This window comes from Carassius auratus, unplaced genomic scaffold, assembly GCF_003368295.1.
Source record: "Carassius auratus strain Wakin unplaced genomic scaffold, ASM336829v1 scaf_tig00041669, whole genome shotgun sequence".
In the NCBI taxonomy this organism is placed as follows: Eukaryota; Metazoa; Chordata; class Actinopteri; order Cypriniformes; family Cyprinidae; genus Carassius; species Carassius auratus.
Window position 1 is genome coordinate 83,968 of NW_020526666.1, and position 10,945 is coordinate 94,912.

Consider the following 10,945-nt stretch of genomic DNA (forward strand, 5'->3'; position numbering starts at 1 on the left):
TGTGCGCATGTGCAAAAATGGCGGAAGTATGTTTTTTTTTTGTTTTTTTTTTTAAACATTTTGTCAAAGTACAATTTTAAGACGTAAACAAAATTAAATCAATATGGCGGAAGTATATTGTTTCGGGGATCAAATTAAGTAATGTTATCTTTCGTTTTAATAATGCAGGTTAAATAACTAAATTTAAATAGTAGAAATTAAACCTAGGCCACATCTCTAATGTATGGAAGTAAATTCATCCAAACAGCCAGTAAAACGCCTGCATTGGTTGATTATACTTAGGCAAATTAATAAAATATTTATACCTTTCGCTGTTCGATTATGTAATGACAAATTCACATATTTTATGATCGATTGTAACATACCTTAGACAATATCAAAGTTAAGTAGACAATTTTGTTTAAGACATTTTTATTTATCTAATTCTCTAAAAATATGTTTCACTTATAAGGTGGGAATGTTAGTGATCATATAACTATTTTAAGGATAAATATGGGTGTTATGCAATAACTGGAATCCTCCCCTCTTTATTTATTTATTTTTAAATGTGTTTATTTTTCATAATTCTTTTATTTTAAATAAAACCAAATGAAGTATATAAATTTGCCAAATTCAGGAACATTTTTTTTAAAGTATTTTTATTTTCCTTTTAATTATATACAAGAACAATTATGATCTACACACTAATATTTTTTTATATGTACATGGAAAAAAAAAGGTTATCACCTCGCAAAAAAGAGCAACTACATTTGCATGATAGGATTGACGGTTATCTATAATATATACAAATGTAATAATACAAATGTAGTTGCTCTTAAGCCTATGTATGTGTAGCTTAGTCTATATAGAGTCTATATAGACTAAGCTACACATACATAGGCTTAAGTCATTGGTTGCTTTGATAGATTATGTAATTAGCATGGCATTGACTTTTGGGCCTTTTTCCATCAACACAAATATATATAAAAATGTGTCCAAGTCCTACGGATGCATAAAGATCAATAAAAAGACATCCCTTGTTTCACTGGGTATTGTTATATTTATTTCACAAAACAATAATATTCAACAATGTAGAGTAAATAAATTATTATAAATTAAATAACTAGAAACATGGCATTGACTTTCAGCCCCTGTTCATCAACACATTTTAATAAGAATGTTTCCATATCCTCGCGATTGTCAAAGACAAACACACAGGCATCCCTTGCTTTCTCAGTCTCTCCTTTCAGGTAGTCTTTGATTTATATTAGACTGTTTTTCTTCGTCCATCTGGAGAAATTCAGGCTCCGTCACCTCTCCATGGAACAGCTCACAGTGGCTCTGAACCCAGCACCATGCTACACCAATGTCCCTTATGTTCCTCTTCGAACTTCCTCTTCAGTTCCTCTTCAATCTTCTGTTGAAAGTACAAAATAAACTGTGTTTGTGGGGTAAATCTAAAATTACTATAATTATTTTCACAAAAAAATAAATAAATAAAGTTTTTACCTCATCACTGTCATCTTGACCTGTACTAGCTGGCTGTTTGGTGATGGTGGACTCTGACAACCTAAAGACAGACTCAAAGGTTAGATAAATGGACCATTTGTAGAGCATCTTTTTAGTATTTCCAACCACTCAAAGCATTCAACACATTTCTAAACATTCAACATTGTGGCCTCTCCAAAGTTTTGTTACTGCTTAACGTTCTAGGAGGAAACATTTAGTGTGTCTGGGTAGTTTGAATGCAGAAGAATCCATTTCATTTCATTAACCAGTTGTGTGCACCTTGGATGTGACATGTTTTGCAAGAGCAAACGACACCACCACCTTCGGAGCTGAGGGATGTCATCCTAATAGAAAAAACACAAAATAAAAAACTAAGAATGCATTTGAAAAAACTTCTGGAAAAAATAAATATATAAAAAAGGAAAACCTTCCAAAAGAAAATTTGAGGTCATCACCTGGCTAAAGTCAAATGTCCAGTCCAGGGCCATATAGAGTGCATACTGAAAGAGACAACAAATACCATTGAGAAAATTCAAATATTGAAATGAACTGACACCAATTTACTTTACCGAACAGATAACAAGACCGTATTCATCTAAATACTGCATCTAAACTAAACTAAACTTTTGCCATCACCATAACTGCTCAGAATCTGTAATTCACAGCTTACCATCAGCATGAACAGACCACAATCCAGTCCCTCTCTCTGGGTTGGAATGTTCTATCAAATATTTAAATATATAATTTTTTTTTTTTTTTTTTACATAAAACTACAGAACAAGGACTGAAAAAAACTACAACTGATGATTGCATTCTTGTACCTTGGTTTTAATGATCTTCCATGGGCCATTCATTTTAAGATTAAGTAACCTGTAGGATTGTTGAAAAAAAAATTAACAAAAGTGTAGAGTGTACACAGCAAGTTACAAAACACACATAGATAAATAACAACAATATTCTCATCACTTTAGTGATTCCCAAGAAACTAGAGTTCATCTTGTTGTTCTTTGAGATTCACATACGTGTTTAGATTATACAACATACATATACATGCATTTAAAAACACAAAAACAATCATTATCTAAAGACATGCTCTAACCATACCTCCATGCTCCACTGCATGACTTATGTGGTTCTCTAGGTGAAGTGTAAGAGAGAACATTCAAACCCCCCATCACGGCAGAACTGTTCTGGATCAGGTTTGGACTGCAGGTGTGTAAGACACTGTAAAATATGATAAATATTATGTATATTAATATAGAAGGATACAAAGATTTGCCACGAACAGAGAGTTATCAAGTAAGACATAGTGAAATTGTGTGGCTGCTCAAACAAGTTATTGTGCAAGGGTTGTCAGTGTATATAATTAAATATATTCCATGTGTTTTGCGTGGGGCCAGTTGAGTACATGTATGTGAGAGAGGTGAAGTGCGAGTGTGTGTGTGTGTGTGTGTGTGTGTGTGAGAGAGAGAGAGAGAGAGAGAGAGAGAGAGAAATCAGTATTATGTGTCAGGGATATAAAAAAAAAACATGAAGGATGAATCAATGCACATACGTTTTATCAGGATACAGTTAGAAGTATTATAGACATTGTGAAAATAAACACAGCAGTGTTGGTAGCCTTATAACATGTCTTTGTAACTTTACTAAGGCTCATAACAAAACAGTTATCATTGTGCTATCATTTCACTTCATGTCTAACAAAATATTAATTGATAATTTAATGTGTACATTTTACCATTTTAACTATTAACGTTAAGCAGAGACATACAGTGAGTGTGAAAAACACTTTTGGGCTAAAAACTTTTTCATTACTTACATCCATGGCAGATAACTTCTTCCTCTTCTGGGCAACTGGCAAATACAGAAAACAACAACTTCTTCCTCTTTCTGGCGATCGCAAAACAATATTTCCTTAACGATTAAAATCAACACAAACTTCTTCACCGTGTCTTCTCGACGCTTCTTCCTGTTTGAAATTTAATGAGAACGTGACGTAGACGGATACAGGCGCGGTTTATGATGGCATATCCGGGTGGGCAGGGTTGGATGTGTGACATCTTTGGATGTGGGTGTGGTTTCTGATGTCACGCTTGGATGTGGGCTGGGTATCTGACGTCACGCTTGGATGTGGGCGGGGTATCTGACGTCACGCTTGGATGTGGGCGGGGTATCTGACGTCACGCTTGGATGTGGGCGGGGTTGGATGTCCACTGCAGGCTGCAGCGAGCCCTACTTGAAAAGGACGGAGGTTTAAGACCATGCATTGATTATCGGGCTCTCAACAATATCACTGTCAAGTTCAGGTACCCACTTCCCCTCGTCCCAGCTGCCTTGGAACATCTCCGTGGTGCCACTGTTTTCACCAAGTTGGGCCCCCGCAGCGCCTATAACCTCATCCGGATACGAGTGGAAGACAGCCTTCATAACCCCTACTGGCCACTATGAATACTGCGTGATGCCGTATGGACTTGTTAACGCCCCCTCCGTCTTCCAGGACTTCATCCACGAGGTGCGCTGGGAGCTCCTCCACAATTTCGTCCTTGTCTACATAGATGATATCCTCATATACTCCTGGAGCCTGGCAGAACATCAACGCCACGTTGTGGAGGTCCTGCAACGCCTGAGGGCCTTTCAACTCTATCTCAAGGCCGAAAAGTGCTCTTTCCATCAGCCCTCAGTGCAGTTCCTTGGATACAACATCAGCAGAAGTGGCATCGGGATGGACGAGGGGAAGGTAAATGACGTCAGAGATTGGCCCACTCCTACCACCATCAAAGAGTTACAACGGTTCCTTGGCTTTGCCAACTTCTATAGACGGTTTACCAGACTTTAAGCCTTGTTTATACTTTCACCTGGCTCTGCAGCACGAACCTCTTCTGACTGTGCCCCCATGTCAACAAGTTTGGCCCCCCTCTAAATTTCACCAAACAATCTGGGTACAATGCAGTTTTTCCTGTAAGCTATATTTGCTAAATTCAAATCTGTGTTCGCTGGCTGGTCATGCAAATGAATGTAAGAAATTCACTTCAGAATGTAAACAGCTTCAGTGTTTTTAATGGGAGTTTATATGAGTGCTTGAACTCTCAAAGAACAAAGAAGAATATTTTTTTGTTAATGTTATTTGCTCTTCTTCTGTAAAATTGAAGTCTTATAATTAATAACTTACAATGTTTTTATTAAATTCACATAAAATAACAAAGTCAGTCATATAAAAAAATATTTTATGGCATGACACCCATATCTGGTACTTAAGTAAGAAAGACATATAGATTAGCTACACTATAAAGCTACAGTGCTCATTTACTTAAACCTATTTGAGAATAAAGATATTTCATGATATAGTTAACACATTTGGAAATATATAGAATCAAAAGGAAAAAAATAAATAAAACATAAACCTATATCAGTGTTACAGTGTTATTGTGGCTGGTGTGTGTAAACACGATGAAACATTTGAGTTGAAATTGTTAGCTTATGACAGAATGACAGAAATGACAGAATGAATAATACAGAAGGTAGGTTAAAATACATTTTAAAAGTGTGCCCCTAAAAGCATAAGTGGCCCTGGCTGCGCAATTCTTTGTGATTCTTGGATTCTTGTGGTAACTAAATTTTGCAACATCATTCAGAAAGTGAAAGTAAAATTCTGGATTGCTGGAGCTCAAACAGTGAAAATGGATTCGATCTCTGAAGCTGATTTTCTTGTCCCGTGTGTTATGAAATCTTCAAGGATCCTGAAGTTTTATCATGTGGACACAGTTTCTGTAAAGACTGTCTTCAACATTTCTGGAGAATCGAGGAAACTCGGGAGTGTCCTCTCTGCAAAAAACTGGCAAGTCATGATCCTATATGTAATCATGTGTTAAAAGACTTGTGTGATCTGCTCCTGAAGGAGAGGAATGAGAGGAGTTCATCAGGATCTGAGGAGATCTGCAGTTTACACGGAGAGAAACTCAAACTCTTCTGTCTGGAGGACAAACATCCTGTGTGTTTAGTGTGCAGGGATTCACCGACACACAACAATCACACATTTAGACCCATCAGTGAAATTGTTTCATCATACAAGGTAAGACAGATTTAAATATGAGGATAAAAACTTATAAAAGTTGTATATCATAAATATATAACAATTTCTCTGCATCATTTTGCTCATATACATTCAATCATTTTAATTCCAGGAGAAGCTCTATACAGCACTGAAGTTCTTTCAAGAGAAACCTAAACACAAAGCAAAAATTAAAGGAGAGTTTGAGAAAACAATTCAATACATAAAGGTGAGAATCAATTCTTTTGACATTTTTGCAAATTTGATTATAACTGCTGAACTAGGTTTTCTGACGCAGTTGCATGTTCCCTTATTGACCACCAGAGGTAGCTAGAGTACCCAAAAACTGTATTCAAGTAAAAGTAAAAGTACTTATAGAAATATTTGCTCAAGTTAAAGTAAAAGTTAAAGTAATAGTCTGAATAGCTACTTGAGTAAGAGTAAAAAAGTATCATATATATATATATATATATATATATATATATATATAAACCCCACTCAAGTAGTTAGTTACTAGTAACTTTGGTCATATACTGAATCTCTATAGTCTATTTTTATTTGGATATAAAGATAAAATGTATGTAGTGTGTGTGTGTGTGTGTGTATGTGTGTATATTCATCAACCTTTACACCAGTCTTCAGTGTCACATAGTCCTTTAGAAATCCTTTCAATATGTTAATTTACTATCAGTGATGTTTTCTTTAGCTTTCATCAGAGAATCCTAAACAAAATGCCACGTTCCAAAGAAGCAGGTCATTTGTAATTTTAACAAGTGCGGTTTCTGTGCTATAGTGGGGCCTGAAACCTGAAATTCTTCATACAGATCATTTTTTTTGCAGGAAGGAGCTCAATTGAGCAGACACAACTTTCTCTAAAATTTTAGACATAAATGGAAGATTTGAAATAGGCCTATAATTTGCCAGTTCACTAGGATCTAGTTTTGGTTTCTTAATAAGAGGCTTGATAACCACCAGCTTGAATGGTTTTGGGACGTAACCTAAAGATAACGACGAGTTAATGATATTGAGAAGCGGTTTTTCGGCTACAGGTAACAACTCTTTCAGTAATTTAGTGGGTACAGGATCTAATAAACATGTTGTTGGTTTAGATACAGTGATAAGTTTATTTAGCTCTTCCTGTCCTATATTTGTAAAGCGCTGCAGTTTATCTTTGGGTGCGATGGATGAAACTGAAGTGTTAAACGCTGTAGAATCTACATTCGCTATTGTATGTCTAATGTTATCTATTTTATTAGTGAAGAAATTAATAAAGTCATTACTATTAAAAGTTGATGGAATATTTGAATCAGGTGGCATCTGGTAAATTGTTAATTTAGCCACTGTGCTAAAAAAAAACCTTGGATTGTTTTGGTTATTTTCTATGAGTTTGTGTATATGCTCTGCCCTAGCAGTTTTTAGAGCCTGTCTATAGCTGGACATACTGTTTTTCCATGCAATCCTAAAAACTTCTAAGTTAGTTTTTCTCCATTTGCGTTCAAGACTACGAGTTACTTTCTTGAGAGAGTGAGTATTACTGTTATACCATGGTACAGTACGTTTTTCTCTAACTTTTTTTCAATTTGATTGGGGCAACAGCTTTTAATGTATTAGAGAAAATAGTGCCCATGTTGTCAGTAATTTCGTCTAATTCATGTGTATTTTTGGGTACAAATAGCAGTTGAGATAGATCAGGCAGGTTATTTGCGAATCTTTCTTTGGTGGCTGGAACAATAGTTCTGCCCAGACGGTAACGCTGCGACATATAGTTAATATCAGTTATACGCAGCATGCACGATACAAGGAAATGGTCTGTAATATCATCACTTTGAGATACAATATCTCTAGCAGTAAGATCAGTTCCATGAGATATAATTTAATCTAGTGTATGATTAAAACGATGAGTGGGCCCGGTGACATTTTGCTTGACTCCAAAAGAGTTTATTAGGTCAGTAAACGCAAGTCCTAATGCATCATTTGAATGATCAACGTGAATATTAAAATCTCCCATGATTAGCGCTTTATCAACTGTAACCAGAAGGTCTGAGAGGAATTCTGCATACGGCCCTGGTGCTCTAAACACAGTAGCCAGAGCAAGAGATACATTAGATTTCTTTTGCATATCTGACAGTGTAACATTAAGCAGAAGTATTTCAAATGAGTTAAACCTGTATCCTGTTTTCTGGGTAACATTGAGAATATCACTATATATTGTTGCAACACCTCCGCCACGACCAGTCTGATGGGGCTCATGCTTATAACATTAGTTGGGTGGAGTCGAGTCATTTAGACCAAAATAATCATTTGGTAAAATTCTCAATGCCTTTTGCATCTGTATATATAAAGGTTTCTTATTTAAAGCAACCGAGGACCCAGCATGTCGAAAAATTCCGCTAAAGGGGTGCATTAAAAAGTGATGCCAAAGGGTCCTGAGCAAGCATCAATATGTGATGAGTTGGGAGTAAAAATGTGTTGCTGCAGCCATCAACTGGTTATACTGTACTGGTAATATAATCTAATTTTCCTTTAAGTGTTTCTTTAGCAATCTTTCATTTAAAGGGATAGGTCACCCCAAAATTTTAATTTGCTGTTAATTTACTCACCCTCAGGCCAGCCAAGATGATGGTTTTGGATTACAGGTAGTAATAATGGTAAAAAAATAAAATAAAAATACTTGTTTATAATATTGTAAACAATATTCAGTTACTTGCACAGACCAGTCATTCCACTTCATAAGATCTCTATTGTCAGGAGCCACTGGTATTTAATTTGTGGTCCTTGATTTGCTTTTATTAATTCTCAAAAATAGGCAGCCAATGACTTGTATTTTATGACTCACCAAGAACAACAGTTTCAGATAAAAACCCTCTTTACTGTTCTACTGAAGAAGAAAAAAGTCACCTATATCTTGGACGTGCCTAGGGTGAGAAAATGCTAATTTTCATTTTGGAGTATCTGTTGCTATAACTATAGAATTTGGTTCATGGGCTGCCAGTTGAATAGGTCAGTTCTAGAATATGACTGAAGTGAATATGATTGATTTCAGTCTCAAGCTGAGCACACAGAGCATCAGATTAAACTGCAGTTTGAGAAGCTTCATCAGTTTCTCAGAGATGAAGAAGAAGCTACAATCACTGCACTGAGGGAGGAAGAGGAGCAGAAGAAGCAGATGATGAAGGAGAAACTGGAGGAGATCAACAGACACATCTCAGCTCTTTCACAGACAGTCAAAAAGACAGAGCAGATGATGGAAGCCAATGATGTCTGCTTTCTAAAGGTCTTATTTCAGATCATGGATTGATTGATTGATTGATTGAGTTGTTGCTGATAAATGGTGTGTTTGTTCTGCAGGAGTTTCCAGTCTCAATGGAAAGGTGAGTGATCTCCTGGTGTCTCTGGTCTATCTGTTTCTGAAGCCAAAGTCACTGCAGTTCTGATCCTGAATGTTTTTCTAGAGTCCAGATCTCATCAGAGCCGAATCCACAGACACCTTCTGGAGCCTTGATTCATGTGCCACGATACTTGGGAAACCTGCCCTTCAGAGTCTGGAAGAAGATGCAGGACACCATCCAAAACAGTGAGTCTGAAGAATCTGTGTTCTTACACATACACACTAGAATTGACACATGGATATTTCCATATTTTAGCTTTATGTGTGAATAACCAGATGAGCTATGGCACCAAAATGAGCTGTAAACAAGAGAAGAACATGATCTTTACAGTTACAGTGCTACAGCAGATTTCTACACATCACATACTTACTGTAACATTGACTGTGATCAGAGGAAAATGTATGATGTGTTTGATCATTAGGACAAGTATTCATAATTCATAATAATCTTGGGTTCACTCTTGATCATTATATGAACATCAGAATAAAAGCAGCTGCTGTTGATTGTGTTTCATCAGCGCCTGTGATTCTGGATCCAAACACTGCAAATCAGTGGCTCGTCCTGTCTGATGATCTGACCAGTATGAGAAACTGCAAGAACAAACAATTGCTTCCTAATAATCCAGAGAGATTTGACCATTATCCGTGTGTTCTGGGCTCAGAGGGTTTTAAATCAGGAACACACTGCTGGGATGTGGAGGTTAAAGCATGTTTCAAGTGGAGTCTTGGTGTAACTACAGCATCAAACCAAAGGAAGGGATGTGATTTCTATACCACCGAAGTCTGGGGTGTGCAGTACGGACTAACTACACTGTTTGGTTTTCCTGTTGAACAGGATCTTGAGCGTGTGAGAGTGGATCTGGACTATGAGAGAGGAACAGTGTCCTTCTCTGATCCTGTAACTAACACACATCTACACACATTCACAACCACCTTCACTGACACTGTCTTGCCATTCTTCTGGATTTCTGCATTTTCCTTTCTGCGAATCTTACAGTCCAATTAGTAAACATTGCACCTGTATGTCTGGATCGACCTGCCTTCACTGGTGGTGAGGATCTAGAATCTTTGACAGCTGAAAAAAAGTTAAACTCTTAACACCTTTCCCCGTGCCGATAATCTGATCACCTGACACACTCTAGTCTTATAGAAGATCATTTTATTATCATCTTCAAAACATTGCTTATTTTACAAAAAAAAAAAAAAAAATGTGACAAATATAAATAAAAAGTAATCCAACTAAAACAAACACTGATTGCTATAATGGTGACTTCCAAAAAAAGGGTGTATTCACACCTGTCTTGTTTGGGTCGTTTTAATCAAACTGGGACTTTTAAACTCACAGAGTGTGTCTGCCTCCCGAAGTCTGCCTTTTGATCTGCCAGCTGGAGCCACACCTTCATAGTCCCCTTGATCTCCATTTCAGCAGCATTAGTTTAACCCTTTCACACGTGAGTTTAAAATATTCTAGCTGAGCGAAGTGTGAGTTTTTTTAGGCAACCGTTACTTTAGAATGTACATTACCGTTTTTTTTATAAATCAGTAGGACCAGACCCAGAATTCACACCTTATATGTTTGATGAATGTTCATGCATAAATTCACGCAGCAGTTCAGAATTCAGTTCAGAGAGAAAAAAAGATATCAGATTACATATATAAAGTGTGTTCAGACTAAAAATTTAAGTTTGTTTGCTCACAATAATCCCCACCTCAGTAAAATATTTTAAGTATGATTTTAATCACATAATCATACGGCATATATACGCTTCAAAAATTGAAAAATAAGTGCACCTGCTTAAAGCTCTAGACGGAGTCAATTACTCTCTGACACTGATAAAAAAAATATTTTGTGGTGAAGTAAATACTAAATACAAGAATTAAAAAAATAAAGTAAATTCTATATTACTAATCAATTTAAGCTTGTAGAAATTAAAGTTTGAAATTATAAGCATATTTTACTTGGAATTGTTTATGTTTACAAGGATACTTAAAGTAAATATAAAAGTTAAAATCCAGTTTTT

The 10,945-nt window shown here is 36.2% G+C and overlaps 1 pseudogene; it reads left to right on the forward strand.

Annotated features, from left to right (window-relative positions):
• Positions 1 to 3,946: 3,946 nt before the first annotated feature.
• Positions 3,947 to 10,133, forward strand: LOC113085485 (tripartite motif-containing protein 35-like; annotated as a pseudogene).
• Positions 10,134 to 10,945: the final 812 nt, after the last annotated feature.